This window comes from Aspergillus japonicus, assembly GCF_003184785.1.
Source record: "Aspergillus japonicus CBS 114.51 unplaced genomic scaffold BO86scaffold_52, whole genome shotgun sequence".
Lineage (NCBI taxonomy): Eukaryota > Fungi > Ascomycota > Eurotiomycetes > Eurotiales > Aspergillaceae > Aspergillus > Aspergillus japonicus.
Window position 1 is genome coordinate 229539 of NW_020291689.1, and position 15449 is coordinate 244987.

Genomic DNA, 15449 nt, shown 5'->3' on the forward strand with positions numbered 1-15449 from the left:
ATTAGATAAATAAAAAAATAGGCTAACTGCTAGAATTAATTGGAAAAACTGATTAAAACTAATTAAAGCTGATTAAACTAAAACTAAAACTAATTAAACTAATTATTTTTTTAAATAGAACTCTAGGGGTCTTTTTATTTTTATTTATAGCTAATTAGCTATTAAAAATATATAACAAATATATAAATTTATATAAAATTTATATACATTATATAAATAGAATAGGGCTGAAAATGATAGAACCAGTGGTTGAATAGGGCCTAAAATAATTAATAAAAGTAAAGCCTTTTACTCTGCTGTAGAGTAGATAGAACTTAAAATATTAATTTATTAATTAGTAGTTTAAAGTATTCTACTAGTAGTCTAAAACTGCCAACTGGTTTAAAGCTGTAAACTAGCAAGTTTAAAATATATTTTTAGTAGCAGGCAGGGCTTAAAGTAGCAGGTAAATAGAAATAGCAGGCAAGCAGACCCTAAGATAGTACCTGGCAGTAGTAGTAAACTAGTAAGCCTAAGATTATAAACTGGCAAGCCTAAGGCTGCCAACTGGCCAATCTGCCTATATTCTTAATACACCCCTGCAGTTTTAATAAAATAAAATATCAGAAAAAACTGGAGTAAAGAAATTGCTAAAACAGAAAGTAACTAAATAATTAAGAAATAATAGGATTTAATAAATTACTATATTTAGCTGTTTAATAAATTTAGTATATTTTTAACTAAAAAACTACTTAGTTAGGCTATTTACTTATATTTTATTAGTAGATATTTAATAAATATTAATAGTTTTATTTAGGGCTTTTTATCTAAGTTAATAATTAGCAACATTAATATATTTTAGGCTAGTCTAAAAGAGGAAATTTTTATTAGTAAAAATTTTAACTGTTTAATAATTGTTATATAATATAAAGAAGTATTAATTAGGGCTAAATCCTATTTAATTAAAAAATTTTTTCTACTAAAAAAGTTGCTTAGCTGCAGCAGTTAGGGCTAACAATTCAGCTTTAGTAGTTAAAAAAATTATATAATACTATTTTTTACTTAGCTAATTAATAGAACTATTAAATAAGTAAATAATATATTTTATTAAGCTAGTATAATTTTAATTATCAGCAAAACTAGTATTACTAGCTATATAAAATAAAATAGGGCTAGGACTAAATTTAATAGCCAAGTTCTTTATTTTTTTTAAATAAAAGATTAAATAATCTACAGTTTTAAGGTGTTTAAGACTTGGATTAGTTAGATATTTTAAAATTAACTGGTATAATTTAGTAATATTAGATCTAGTCCAGACTATAGAATATAAAGCTAACTCTACTTTCTACTAAAATTTATAAATTTACTTAGCTGTAGCCTAGTGGAGTAGATCCTTTACTAATTTTTTATTTAAAAGTAGAGATTTAGGGCTTTTTCTTTGCCCTTAATTAAACTTATTAATAATTTTATTAATATAGTTTAATTATTAAATCTACAACTTTCTATTTAGGTAATTATATAAAATTTAAATATTAAAAAATAAATTGGCCTCTTTAAGGTCCTTAAATTTAAATAATATTATTAATTTTTTCTTAAATTTATTAAATTTTTAATAATTTAATTTATGGAATATATAAATTATATTATCTATAAAAATTATTAAAATAATAAATTTATTAATAAAAATATATTAATTTTTCTAAATAGGCTTAAGTCCTAGGGCTATTAGCCTTTGTTTTAGGGTATTTTACTAAAAAAATAGTAAATATTTTAATCTATATAAGATTTTCTTAATAAAAAAACTATTTATTTATTTTCTAATCTAGGAATTAGACCTATATAGATTTTTTTTTAATAAGACTATTAAAAAAGGCAGTAATTATATTCAGTTGGTTAGTTTCCAGATTAAATATAGTAATTAAAACTAAAAAAATCTGTATAGATCTAGTTATAAAGGTACTAATATATATTTTTAACTAATTAAGTATCTGTAAATTACTTCTAATATAAATTTAAATTTTAAAACCAGTTAAATAATTAGTTTTATTAAATTTATATAAAAATACCTATTTTAATAGTAATACTTTAGCTCTATTAATTTTATAAATTAAATATATATTTTATATATTTAGGGCTTTTAATTAACTAATTTTAGTTTTAGTAGCCTAAATAAATTAGCTTAAAAATATATAATTTCTTATTTCTTACTAGTTGGTAGGCGGAGGTGGAACTAATAAAAAATTAATATAAAAAATTTTACTTTTATTAATATAATTAACTATTATTTAAATAACTTGCAGGGTAAGTCTAGTTCTTTTAGAATTAAAATCAGATGATTCTAAGCGGGTCTGTTTTAGGCCTTTAATTAGTTTAATATTTAAAAACTTAGTTTTACTAATCAGCTTATTAATATTTAAATTATTAATAAGAACCTGAGGCGGTAAAGAAGATGGGGTAATATTAGGCAGTAAAAAAAATAAATTATCTATAATTATATTATTATTTTAGCTGGCTAAGGCATCTAACTGGTCTAAAACTGCCAACTGGCCTAAGGCTGCCAACTGGCCTTATTCTAGTTAGTTATTTTATAAAGATTTAGGCTGAGGTGTTTATTTTAATATTTTTAAATTAGAAAGGTACTTATCTGTATCAGATTCTTTAGATTCCTTAGAAATAGAGATATCTGATTATTCTAACTAAATAGAATTAACTAATTTAGTTATTTTTTACTTTATTAATAGACTTTCTAATTTAGTATATTATTTATAGTTGAAATTTTTATTAAAAATAATATTATAAGCTGAAATTATTTTTTTAAAAATAGATATCTAGATTTGCTAAATATTAGTTGTCTGGTAGCTAACTAAATAATTAATTAAAGCTCTGGGCCCTAGTTTATTTTTTTAGGCAAGTTACTGATTTAGGTATAGGCATATAATCTATACTTTTTTAAACAAAAAAAGTCTAGTTTTTTAGATAACTAAAAAAATAGCTTTGGAAGACTTTTCCAGACAGTTTTATATACTATTTTCTAATTTAGTTGTTTATTTGGCATTTTATCTAGAATAAAAATAGCTGAATCTATTGTTTTAGACTATAAAAATATAAAAAGTTCTAAATTAATTAATAAACTTTTTATTTTAAAAGTAATTAAGGCTTTGGATCTTTTTATATATAGATTTTACTTTAGCTAGTAAACTAGTAAATAACTAATTAGTAGACTATTAGTATTAGTCCAGATTAGAAAGATACTGAGGTTCCAGTCCTAATTAAAATAAAATCTTTTAAATATTTTTCTAAACTAATTAATAATTAATTAAATTATATTAATAATTAATTCTAAAATATCTGATTTAGAAGTTAGGGCTTGCCCTAGGTAAAATTTTCAATAGAAATAATAAAAATAGCTAATATATCTTTGTTTATTAATTCTATTTACTATATAAATTAAGTTTTAATAAATTAATTTAAATACCTAACATTCTGCTTTGAATTTTTGCTTTAAAATTTGCCTTTCTGATTAGCTAATTTTGTATATAGGGTATTTTTTATTTAGGCTTAGCTTTCCTAAGCTAGCCTATTTTAGCAAATTAGTAATATTAATTTTTTAAACTAAATTATTTAAATAATTTAAAGCTTTTTTACTAGGGTACTCTAATTTTTTATATTATTTTTTAACTGTTTTAGATATTATATATAGGTGTTTTAAAAGTTTAATTAGTTTATAAACTAATAAGTCTAAGGCAGCCAACTAGCTTAGCTTAGCAGTAGTAGCTATTAAAAAACTAAATAATTATTTTTATTAAATATAGTATATTTTTTTAATTTTTTTAATTTAGTATAGTAGAGTTCTATCTGCCTATTTCAAAAATCTATTTTTTCTATTTAGAAATAGCCTCTTCTTATCAGCTATTAAAGCTGAGAGGATATTTATATAAAATCTAAAAATATAAACTATTTTTTTAAGTTTAAAATATAGGCCTTTTCTATTTAGGTAAGTAGAGTAAAAAATAACTGTTTTATAGTTTTAAATAACTAAGGCAGTATTTTCTACTTTTACTAATCTATTTCTGTTTATAATAGAAGTATAATTAATAAAGGAATTTAAAAAATTACAGATATAGCTATCTAAGGCAGTATTAAAAGCCTATTAAAATAAATAAAATATTAATAATTCTTTTAAATAGGTAGTTTATTAATTAGTTGCTAAAAAGACCTTTTCTACCTTACTAATTGCTTTATTATTCTTATTAAATAAAGGCAGTATTTAGTAAGTCTGGTAGTATTATTTAAAAAAATACCTTAGTCTAGGGCTATTTCTAAAAGCAGCCCTAAAGTGGTTTAGGGCTTTAGCCTTAGGCTTCTATTTAAAATGTTTTAGTTCCTTATTAATATAGAAATAATTATTAAAATTATAAAATCTATTGTTTTTATCTGATTTGTATAGGCAGGGACAATTCTTAAATTTTTATTCTTTTATTAATATTTTACTATTTTAAAAAGTTTGTTTTAACTTAGTTGTTATAACAGTTAATCCAGATAATAAAACAGTTAATTTTAGATTATTTAAAAAGCCTTAAAAAAAGATATAGCTGATTCTGCTACTACTAATTAGCTTAGTAGATTACCTAATTTAAAAGTTTAGATAAATCTAGTTATATATTCTACAGATCACCTTAAGAAACTTAGGCAGTTTTTTTTAATTATTTTTATTATTAAATAATTTTAATTGCTAAATTGCTGCAAAATTGCCCATTATTTCCTAAACTAATTTAAAAAAGTTATAGATTATTTAAATAAAACTAGTAATTTTGCTTAATTTTAGCTCTACTGCTTTTAAATAAACAAGTTTTTACTAAATTATATAATTTTTAATAGAACTTTTTATTTCTAAGAACTGCAGCTTGTGATATTTATTAATAATTTTTTTATATAGAACTAATTAGTAGGGGCAATCCTCTTTTTTAGAGCTTATAAAATTTAGTAGGATTTTTCTAAATTAAGTATAGTATACTGATTTTGCTTATTTAATGTAGAATTGATTAATAGGCTTAAAAAGACTAGTCTAAAAGTAATTTTCTTCTATTTTTTAAATTAGTAATTAAATTAATTTAAAATTTTCTAATATAGAAGACAGTCTAATTTACTAAGATCTACTATTAAAGTAGTATAGCAATTAAGGCCTAAAATAAATATAGCAACTGGCTTAATAGGGTAGTTAAATTTTTTAAATAAATCTAGATTAGTATATTTCCAGATACTTTTATTAATAGCAAACAATTAAATTTGATTAATTTAAAAAAACTAATGAAATTAATTATTAAAAACAATAGAAACTCTCTCAAATTGCTGATTTTAAGATATAATAAAAAAATAGTTAAAAGAATTTCAGAATTTAGATAGGCCTTACTTTTTATTTAAAGGTTCTATGGTTTCCCATACAAATTTTAAGTCAAAGGTAAAGTAAAAATAAGGGGAACAAAAGAATAAGAAGAATTCTAAAGGTAATAATAAAAAATTAATATAAAAGTATAACTGGGCTTATAACTAAAAACTTTTCTAAAGTTTTTTAAAAAGACTTTATTAAACTCTTACTTTTGTATACAAATTAGGTGTAAAAGTAAGGTAAAAGTAAGAAAAAATTAAAAAAAATTAAAATTAAATAAATAAAAAAATAGGCTAACTGCTATAATTAATTGGAAAAACTGATTAAAACTGATTAAAGCTGATTAAACTAAAACTAAAACTAATTAAACTAATTATTCTTCTGAATAGAACTCCAGGGGTTTTTTTATTCTTATTTATAGCCAATTAGCTATTAAAAACATATAATAAATATATAAATTTATATAAGATTTATATAAAAATTATATAAATAAAACAGGGCCAAGAATAATAAAACCAGTAGTTAAATAGGGCCTAGAATAATTAATAAAAGTAAGGCCTTTTACTCTACTGCAGAATAGATAAAACTTAGAATATTAGTCTACTAACTGGTGGCCTAAAGCAGTCTACTAGTAGCCTAAGGCTGCCAACTGGCCTAAGGCTGTAAACTAGCAAGCCTAAGGCATATCTTTAATAGCAGACAGAACTTAAGGTGGCGGGTAAGCAGGAATGGCAGGCAAGCAGACCCTAAGGTAGCACCTGGCAGTAGTGGCAAACTGGCAAGCCTAAGGCTGCCAACTGGCCAATCTACCCACATTCTTAACAGGACTTTTATATTTCTAGGGTTTAAAATAATAAAAATAACTATTAAATTAGTTTTTTAAAAATTTTTTAATAGAAATTCTTTTAAATATAGCTTTTAAAATATTATATAGTTATACAGAAAAGTTGGTTTATTAGTAGTTTAAAATAAATTTACTTTGTTTAGCTGTTTACTGGAGTTGGGTAAGTAGAAGTATTTAAACTATAATAAAAAATAAAATTAAAAAATTTATAAGAATTATAAATAAATTTATTTATTAAAAGTAAGCTTTATAAAATAATAAAAAAATAAGTAATATTTTAAAAGTAAATAGGTACAGAAGTTTAAAAATAATAAATATAATAAATAAATATAAAAATTTAAAAATAAAAAATATACAGATACTATTTATAGTATTTTAATATTAAATTTAAAATAATTTTTAATAAAGTAGTAGTTTAATTTATAGTAGAAGTATTTTTAGTAGTTACAGTAGTTAATTTTCTAGTAAAAAATTAGTAGTATATAGTAAATAAATTTATAAAATTATATTTAAAAATAACAAATCTTTTTATATAGTTATTATTTTAAGATTTATACTAGTTTTTAGAATTATAAAGTATAGAATTAAATAAAAATTTTTAAAAGTAGTTATAAACTTTAGTATTATACTAAAGGCAGCAGTTATTTAGAATCTAAAAAAATAAACCAGATTATAATAATCTTTTTGAAAAAAAATATTATTTAAAAGTATACTTTTAAAGTCTTAACTAATATAATTTTTAAATATAGAAAAAAAAGTATTAAAATATATATATACTTTTTAAACTAAATATTTAAATTTAATAAAAAATACTATAAAGTTATAGAATTTTTATTTTAGTTAATATAGTTTATTATATATAGTTTAGATATAGTTAGAGTTACTAAAAAAATACTTAAACAAATATAAAATATTAATAAAATTATTTAAATTATTTTTTTTATTTTTAATATAAAATTATATTTAAATATATAGTATCTTGTCTAAGCAGCTAATTATATATAACTTTTAAATAATAGCAGTAATATATTAGTTAATATTTATATTTATTTTTTTTACTTTAAAAAATAAATTAGCAGAGATTGGAGTAGTTGCCTTTAACTTATTAAATTTAAATAAATATTTAAAAAAAATAAACAATTTAAAATTAATTAATATAATTATTTTTAGTAAAGCTGCTGTAGTATTCTTAGTAATAGATATAAATTCTAAAATATATATAAAAATATTTAATATAAAAATAGTAATTTAAATAGCTTGAGTATATTTATATTAGGCTTAATTTTTTATAGTAATTTTATAAATAGTAGTAATTTTAAATAGTAGTTAAATTATTTTAATCTTCTTTTACTAAGTCTAGTTAAATTAAAATATAAATAAGATTTTTTTTAAAATAAGCTGGTTCTGGGCCTTTACAGTATATATATATATTTAATTATAGTAATTATACTTTTTTTAAAAATATTTATTAATATACTAAATAAACTTTTTTAGATTATTTAGTATAGCTAAAGGTTGCAGAATTGCTGATATTTTATTAAAACTATTATTTTAAAAAATAAAAGCTATATAGTATTAAAAAGTAGGCTGGTATCTAATTTTTAATCTAGCTAAATAGTAAAAATAACAGCTTTTAACTAAAGAATTTTTTATAACTGGTTTTCTAAATTTTTTACTAGTTACTGGATTAGACTATTTTTACATTTATAAATAAAATATAGTTTAAAAAGCTATAAATAGAATTAAAAGTAGATAAATAGTTAAAAAGATTACAGATTATATACAGAGTAGTTAGAAAAAACAGGCAGATTATTAGGGTTAAATAGATTAAATAAATTAAATAGATTAGATAGATTAAACAGGTAGAATAGGCGGAACAGGTATATTAGATCTGCACTATAATACTTTAAATATTTTAAAAAAGTCTATATATATAAGCTTTTAGTCTAAAAATACTACTGGCCTAATATCTACTAATATATAAAATAATAGATAAAAAACTACTATATCTACTAAAAAGTAATTTTATTTAAAAAAGTAAAGTAAAAAATTCTAAAGCCTTTACCAGTATTTAAATAAATATAGCAGAATATATTTATAGACTTTATTATATACCTATTTAAAAGCTAAGGCTATAATACTATTCTAATAATTATTAACTATTTAATAAAAATAAAATATTTAGTATTATATAATTCTACTACTAATACTGCTACTGTTGCAACTATATATATTATTAAAAAGCAGGCTGGCGTCTGGTTCTTAATCTAGCTAAATAGTAGAAATAACAGCTTCTGGCTAAAGAATTTTTTATAACTAGTTTTTTAAATTTTTTATTAACTACTGGATTAGGCTATTTTTAGATTTATAAATAAAATATAGTTTAAAAAGCTATTAACAGAATTAAAAGCAGATAAATAGTTAAAAAGATTATAAGTTATATATAAAACAGTTAAAAAAATAGATAGATTATTAAAATTAAATAAATTAAATAAATTAAATAGATTAAATAAATAAAATAGGTAAAACAGATATATTAGATTTATACTATAATAGTACACCCCCTTTTTAAAACTAAGCTTTATTAAAATATAAATTATAGTTTATTAAAATAATAGTAATAAAAGTTTTTAACTATTTAGCAGATATTTTTTAAATACTAAACTAGTTTAGCAGTCAAATCTGGGTATTTAATTTATTTTATAATATATATTAGTTAAGGGCAGCTGTATTTTCTATAGTTTTATATAACATTTAAAATATTTTTAATTTTTTATTTTTTTAATTTATTAATTTTTATATAGGGCGGTAGAGATTAATACTATTTTAAAACTAGTTTTTTACTAATAAAAATAAGTAGACTAGTATTAAATATAAGATATATTTTTATATCAAGAAATAAAACTATTTAATAAATATATAAACTAATAATTTTTTTAATTTTATATAGTTCTAGGGTATTTTAGTTAAGCTTTTTACTAGATCTTAGTATTTTAATATATTAAATATTTAACTATACTTTTTAGTTTTTTCTAAATCTTTTTACTAGTTTATATTATTAATTTACTTATTTTATATATTAGATTTAGGTAGTAGATATCTTTACTTTAATAAACTTAATAAAATTTTATATTTTTACAGTAAACTAGTCTATATTTTTAACAGCTGGGCTGTTTAGAATTGCTATAGATTTAAAACCTATATAAAAATAAAAGCTGTAGTTTATAAAAAATAAAATAGTTTTAATAGTATTAAAATAGATTATATTTAGAATAAATTTAGCTAAAAAAGCTACTGGCTTTAGTTATCTTATAAATAGTTTATATAAATATAAAAATATTATTTAAGTATTATATTAACTTTTTTAGTTTAGCTATTAGTTTTATAGTAATATACTATAAAAAGCTTACTAGTAATATCTAGTTATTATATTAAATATTTTTAAAATTTAAAAATAAATTAGGATTTTTAATTTAAAAAAATAGATTAGAGTAGACTATATAGTTTTTATATATACTAAATATATATAGTTGTAATAGCAGCAGTATTAGCAGTAAAATTATATAATACTAAATACTTTATTTTTATTAAATAGTTAATAATTATTAGAATAGTATTATAGCCTTAGCTTTTAAACAGATATATAATAAAGTTAATAAATATATTCTACTATATTTAGTTAAATACTGGTAGAGACTTTAAAATTTTTTATTTTGTTTTTTTAAATAAGATTATTTTTTAGTAGATATAGTAGTTTTTTATTTATTTTTATATATATTAGTAAAGATTAGGCCAGTAGTATTTTTAAACTAAAAGCTTATATATATAGGCTTTTTTAAAATATTTAGAAGCAGGTTTATTATAGGCAAGTCTAGTTAAGTCAGCTTTAATTTATTTATTATTAAATATCTATAGTTGGTTTTTATAAAATAAAAAGCTTTTTTTTATATAATATAAGTAATATATTTAAATAGTAGTTTTTATCTGTGGCTAGGGCCTTTATAATCTTTTTAATCTATTTATGTTTTTTATATATAGTATAGAGGGGTTTTTATATTTCTGGTAAAAATTACAAATTTTACTTATCTTTAAAAGTAATATTTTTTTTAAATATATATAATAGGGGCTAACTTTATTTTAAATATATTTTTAGTATTTTTTAGAATTATTTTTTTTTATTATATTTACTTTTTGGTAGGGTTGGGAGGGGTGTTGGCAGATAAATAAAATTAATATTTTTTTACTTTAAAATTATTTAGCTTTAGTATAATAAATACTTATTTTTTTCTTTAAAAAATTATTTAATCTTCTGGTTAGGCTATTAGATTTAATACTATATTTTCTAAATCTATAGATAATCTTAAAGTTAAAGTATAATAAAAATTTAGACTATTAGACCTATTAGCAGTTTAGCAGCTTAATAAATATAAAATATTTTAAATTACAGTAGTTAATAATAACTTAAATTAATAATAAGGGTTTTTTCCAGCTTAGGGTGCTATTTTTTAAAGCAGTAGATAATAATAAGTAGTTTTTTATTATAAATTTTATAATTATATTTAACAAAGGTATATTTTTTAAAAAAGTATACAACTAAATACAGTACTTTATCTTTTCTATACTAAAACAGTACTTTTTTTAAAATATAGTTAAAAATATTAGTTTTTAAAATTATATTATAAATCTAATTAAACAGTTGCAGGACCAGTACTTTAATAAAAATATTTTTAAATATATTAAATATTTTTTAGTATTCTAGGGTCTAAATAAATAGGATATTTTTTTATTAAATATACTAGTAGAGCAGTTAATTTTAAAAAATTATAAATAAACTAGTAGTAGAAATTACTAAAGTTTAAAAAGACTTATATATTAATTATACAGGTTAAAGTAGACTACTTAACCACAGTCTTAATCTTTTTTAAATTTATATAAAATCTATTACAGTTTATAATTAGGTCTAGAAACTTAGTTTTAAAAACTGTAAACTTATATTTTAATAGTTTAATATATAACTTAGCTTAAGATAGCTTTTATAATATTTATTAAATATATTTAGAGTACTTTTTACAGGTACAGCTGTAGATTAAAATATTATTTAAATAAACTATACAAAATATATTAAAATAGTTTTTTAAAATATTATTTATATATTTTTAAAAGATAGCAGGGGCTTTAGTAAATCTAAATAGTATTATAAATATTTTATATTGCCCTAGGCGGATTTGGAATACAGTTAGATATTTTTACTCCTTTTTAATTTTAATATTATTAAAGATACTAATAATATTAATCTTTATAAAGTATTTTATTTTTTAAGATTATTTAAAGTTTCTTCTATAAGCAGAAGTGGGTATCTGTTTTTTATAAAAACAGTATTTAAAGTACAGTAGTTAATATAAAATTTTAAATCTTTTTTAGACTTTTTTATAAATAGTACTAAAAAGGCAACTGGTAATAAACTTAAATAAATAAATCTTTTTTTTAGATTTTTTAAAAGCTATTTTTTTAAGATTTATAATTTATTTTAAAATATTTTATATAAGGAACTAAACAGCAGGGACTTTCTATTTTCTAAAATAATAATATAGTTATACTTTTAATATAAAAATAATTTTTTAGCCTTTTTTAAAAAAAAATATTTTTAAAATTTTTAAAATTTTTAAGTAGAATCTGTTTATTTACTTTAACCAGAGCCTGTAGTACTTTATTAATTTAATTTATTATTATTATAAATATTAGGTAATTATAGTATATATAAGCAGTATATACAGCTAATAAAACTAAATAAATATTTTTTTTTACTAAAATTTTTAAAAGTATAATATTTTTAGGGTAGGCTTTTACTAGTATATTATATAGTACTCTAATTTTTTAAAGTCTTATTAGGGTATTATAATAATTTTAATAGTATTAACTAATAAACTAAACTGTATATATAAACTAACTGGTATAGAAATTATAGACTTTTAGCTATAAAAAACTAAAAATAATTAAATAATAAATAAAACAGATAATTTAAAAAAGTATATCTTTTTTAATATAGTTGTAGATTTTTAGAATTATTTAGATATAGTAAATAATACAGCCCAACTTTTTTTATTAGCTGTTAAATTTTGTAATTATTTTATAAATTTTTAAAAATATAATAGTAACTGGTGGGCTTTAGCCCAGCTTTTATTTATTACTTTTAAAATAAAATAGCTAGTATTAATTATAGTATAGATTAGGACTTTTATTTCTTTAGGATTTAAAATAATAAAAATAACTATTAAGTTAATTTTTTAAAATTTTTTTAATAGAAATTTTCTAAGTACAGCTTTTAAAATAGTATATAATTATACAGAGAAGTTGGCCTGTTGGCAGCTTAGGACAGATTTACTTTTTTTAACTATTTATTAAAATTAGATAAGTAAAAATATTTAGACTATAATAAAAAATAAAATTAAAAAATTTATAAAAATTATAAATAAGTTTATTTATTAAAAATAAATTTTATAAAATAATAGAAAAATAAGTAATATTCTAAAGGTAAGTAGATACAGAAGTTTAAAAATAACAGATACAGTAAATAAATATAAAAGTTTAAAAATAAAAAATATATAAATACTATTTACAGTATTTTAATATTATATTTAAAATAATTTTTAATAAAATAATAGTTTAATTTATAATAAAAATGTTTTTAGTAGTTGTAGTAGTTAATTTTCTGGTAGAAAAACCAGTAGTATATAATAAATAGATTTATAAAATTATATTTCAAAGTAACAGATTCTTTTATATAGTTATTATTTTAAAATTTATACTAGTTTTTAGAATTATAAAATATAAAATTAAATAAAAATCTTTAAAAGTAGTTATAGATTTTAGTATTATACTAAAAACAGTAGTTATCTAAAATTTAAAAAAAAAACCACATTATAGTAATCTTTTTTAAAAAAAATATTAGTTAAAAGTATACTTTTAAAGTCTTAACTAATATAGTTTTTAAATATAGAAAAAAAATATTAGGGTATATATATACTTTTAGGCTAAATATTTAAATTTAGTAAAAAATACTATAAAATTATAGGATTTTTATTTTAGTTAATATAATTTATTATATACAGTTTGGGTACAGTTAAAATTACTAGAAAAATACTTAAATAAATATAAAATATTAATAAAATTATATAAATTATATTTTTTATTTTTAATATAAAATTATATTTAAATATACAGTATATTATCTAAGCAGCTGATTATATATAACTTTTAAATAATAGTAGTAGTATATTAATTAGTATTTATATTTATTTTTTTTTATTTAAAGAATAAATTAGTAGAGATTAGAGCAGTTGCCTTTAAACTTATTAAAATTAAATAAATATTTAAAAAAAAATAAAAATAAAAGATTTAGAATTAATTAATATAATTATTTTTATTAGAGCAGCTGTAGTATTTTTAGTAATAAATATAAATTTTAAAATATATATAAAAATATTTATTATAGAAGTAGTAATTTAAATAGCTTTAGTATATTTATATTAAATTTAAATTTTTTATAGTAATTTTATAGGCAGTAGTAATTTAAAATAGTAGTTAAATTATCTTAATCTTCTTCTATTAAGTGTAGTTAAATTAAAATATAAATAGAGTTCTTTTTAAAGTAAACTGGTTCTAAGTCTTTATAATATATATATAAATTTAATTATAAGAATTATACTATTTTTTAAAATATTTATTAATATACTGGGTAAACTTTTTTGGGTTGTTTAGTATAGCTGGGGGTTGCAGAATTACTAGTATTTTATTAAAATTATTATTTTTAAAAGTAAAAGTTATATAATATTAAAAAGCAGACTAGTATCTAGTTTTTAATCTAGCTAAATAGTAGAAATAATAGTTTTTAGCTAAAGGATTTTTTATAACTAGTTTTTTAAATTTTTTATTAGCTACTGGATTAGACTATTTTTAAATTTATAAATAAAATATAGCTTAAAAAGCTATAAATAGAATTAAAAACAGATAAATAATTAAAAAAATTACAGATTATATATAAAGCAGTTAAAAAAAACAGACAGGTTATTAAAATTAAATAGATTAAATAGATTAAATAAATTAAATAGATTAAACAGATAGAACAGGCGGAACAGGTGCGTCAGGTCTGCACTGTGACATATATTTAGTATATATAAAAACTATATAGTCTATCCTAATCAATTTTTTTAAATAAAAAACTTTAGTTTATTTTTAAATTTTAAAAATATTTAATATAATAACTAGATATTACTAGTAAGCTTTTTATAGTATATTACTTTAAAACTAATAGCTAAACTAAAAAAGTTAATATAATATTTAAATAATATCTTTATATTTATATAAACTATTTATAAAATAACTAAAACCAGTAGCTTTTTCTAGTAAAATTTACTTTTAATATAATTTATTTTAATATTATTAACATTATTTTATTTTTTATAAACTACAGCTTTTATTCTTGTATAGGTTTTAAATTTATAATAATTCTAAACAGCCCAGCTGCTAAAGATATAGACTAGTTTACTGTAAAAATATAAGCTATTACTAAATTTACTAAAGTAGAAATATTTTCTATCTAAACCTAATATATAAAATAAATAAACTAATAATATAAACTAGTAAAAAAATTTAAAAAAAACTAAAAAGTATAGTTAAATATTTAATATATTAAAATACTAAAACCCAGCAAAAACTAAAATACTTTAAAACTATATAGAATTAAAAAAGTTATTAGCTTATATATTTATTAACTAGTTTTATCTTTTAGTATAAAAATATATTCTGTATTTAATACTAGTTTATTTATTTTTATTAGTAAAAAACTAGTTTTAAAATAGTATTAATATTTACCGCCCTATATAAAAGTTAATTAATTAAAAAAATAAAAAATTAAAAATATTTTAAACTTTATATAAAACTATAGAGAATACGGCCGCCCCCGACTAATATATATTATAAAATAAATTAAATATCTAAACTTAACTACTAAACTAGTTTAGTATTTAGAAAATATCTGTTTAATAGTTAAAAATTTTTATTACTATTATTTAATAAACTATAATCTATACCTTAATAGAGCTTAGTTTTATAAAGGAGGTATACTGTTATAGTATAAATCTAATATATTTATTTAATTTATTTAATTTATTTAATTTATTTAATTTATTTAATTTATTTAATTTATTTAATTTATTTAATTTATTTAATTTACTTAATTTA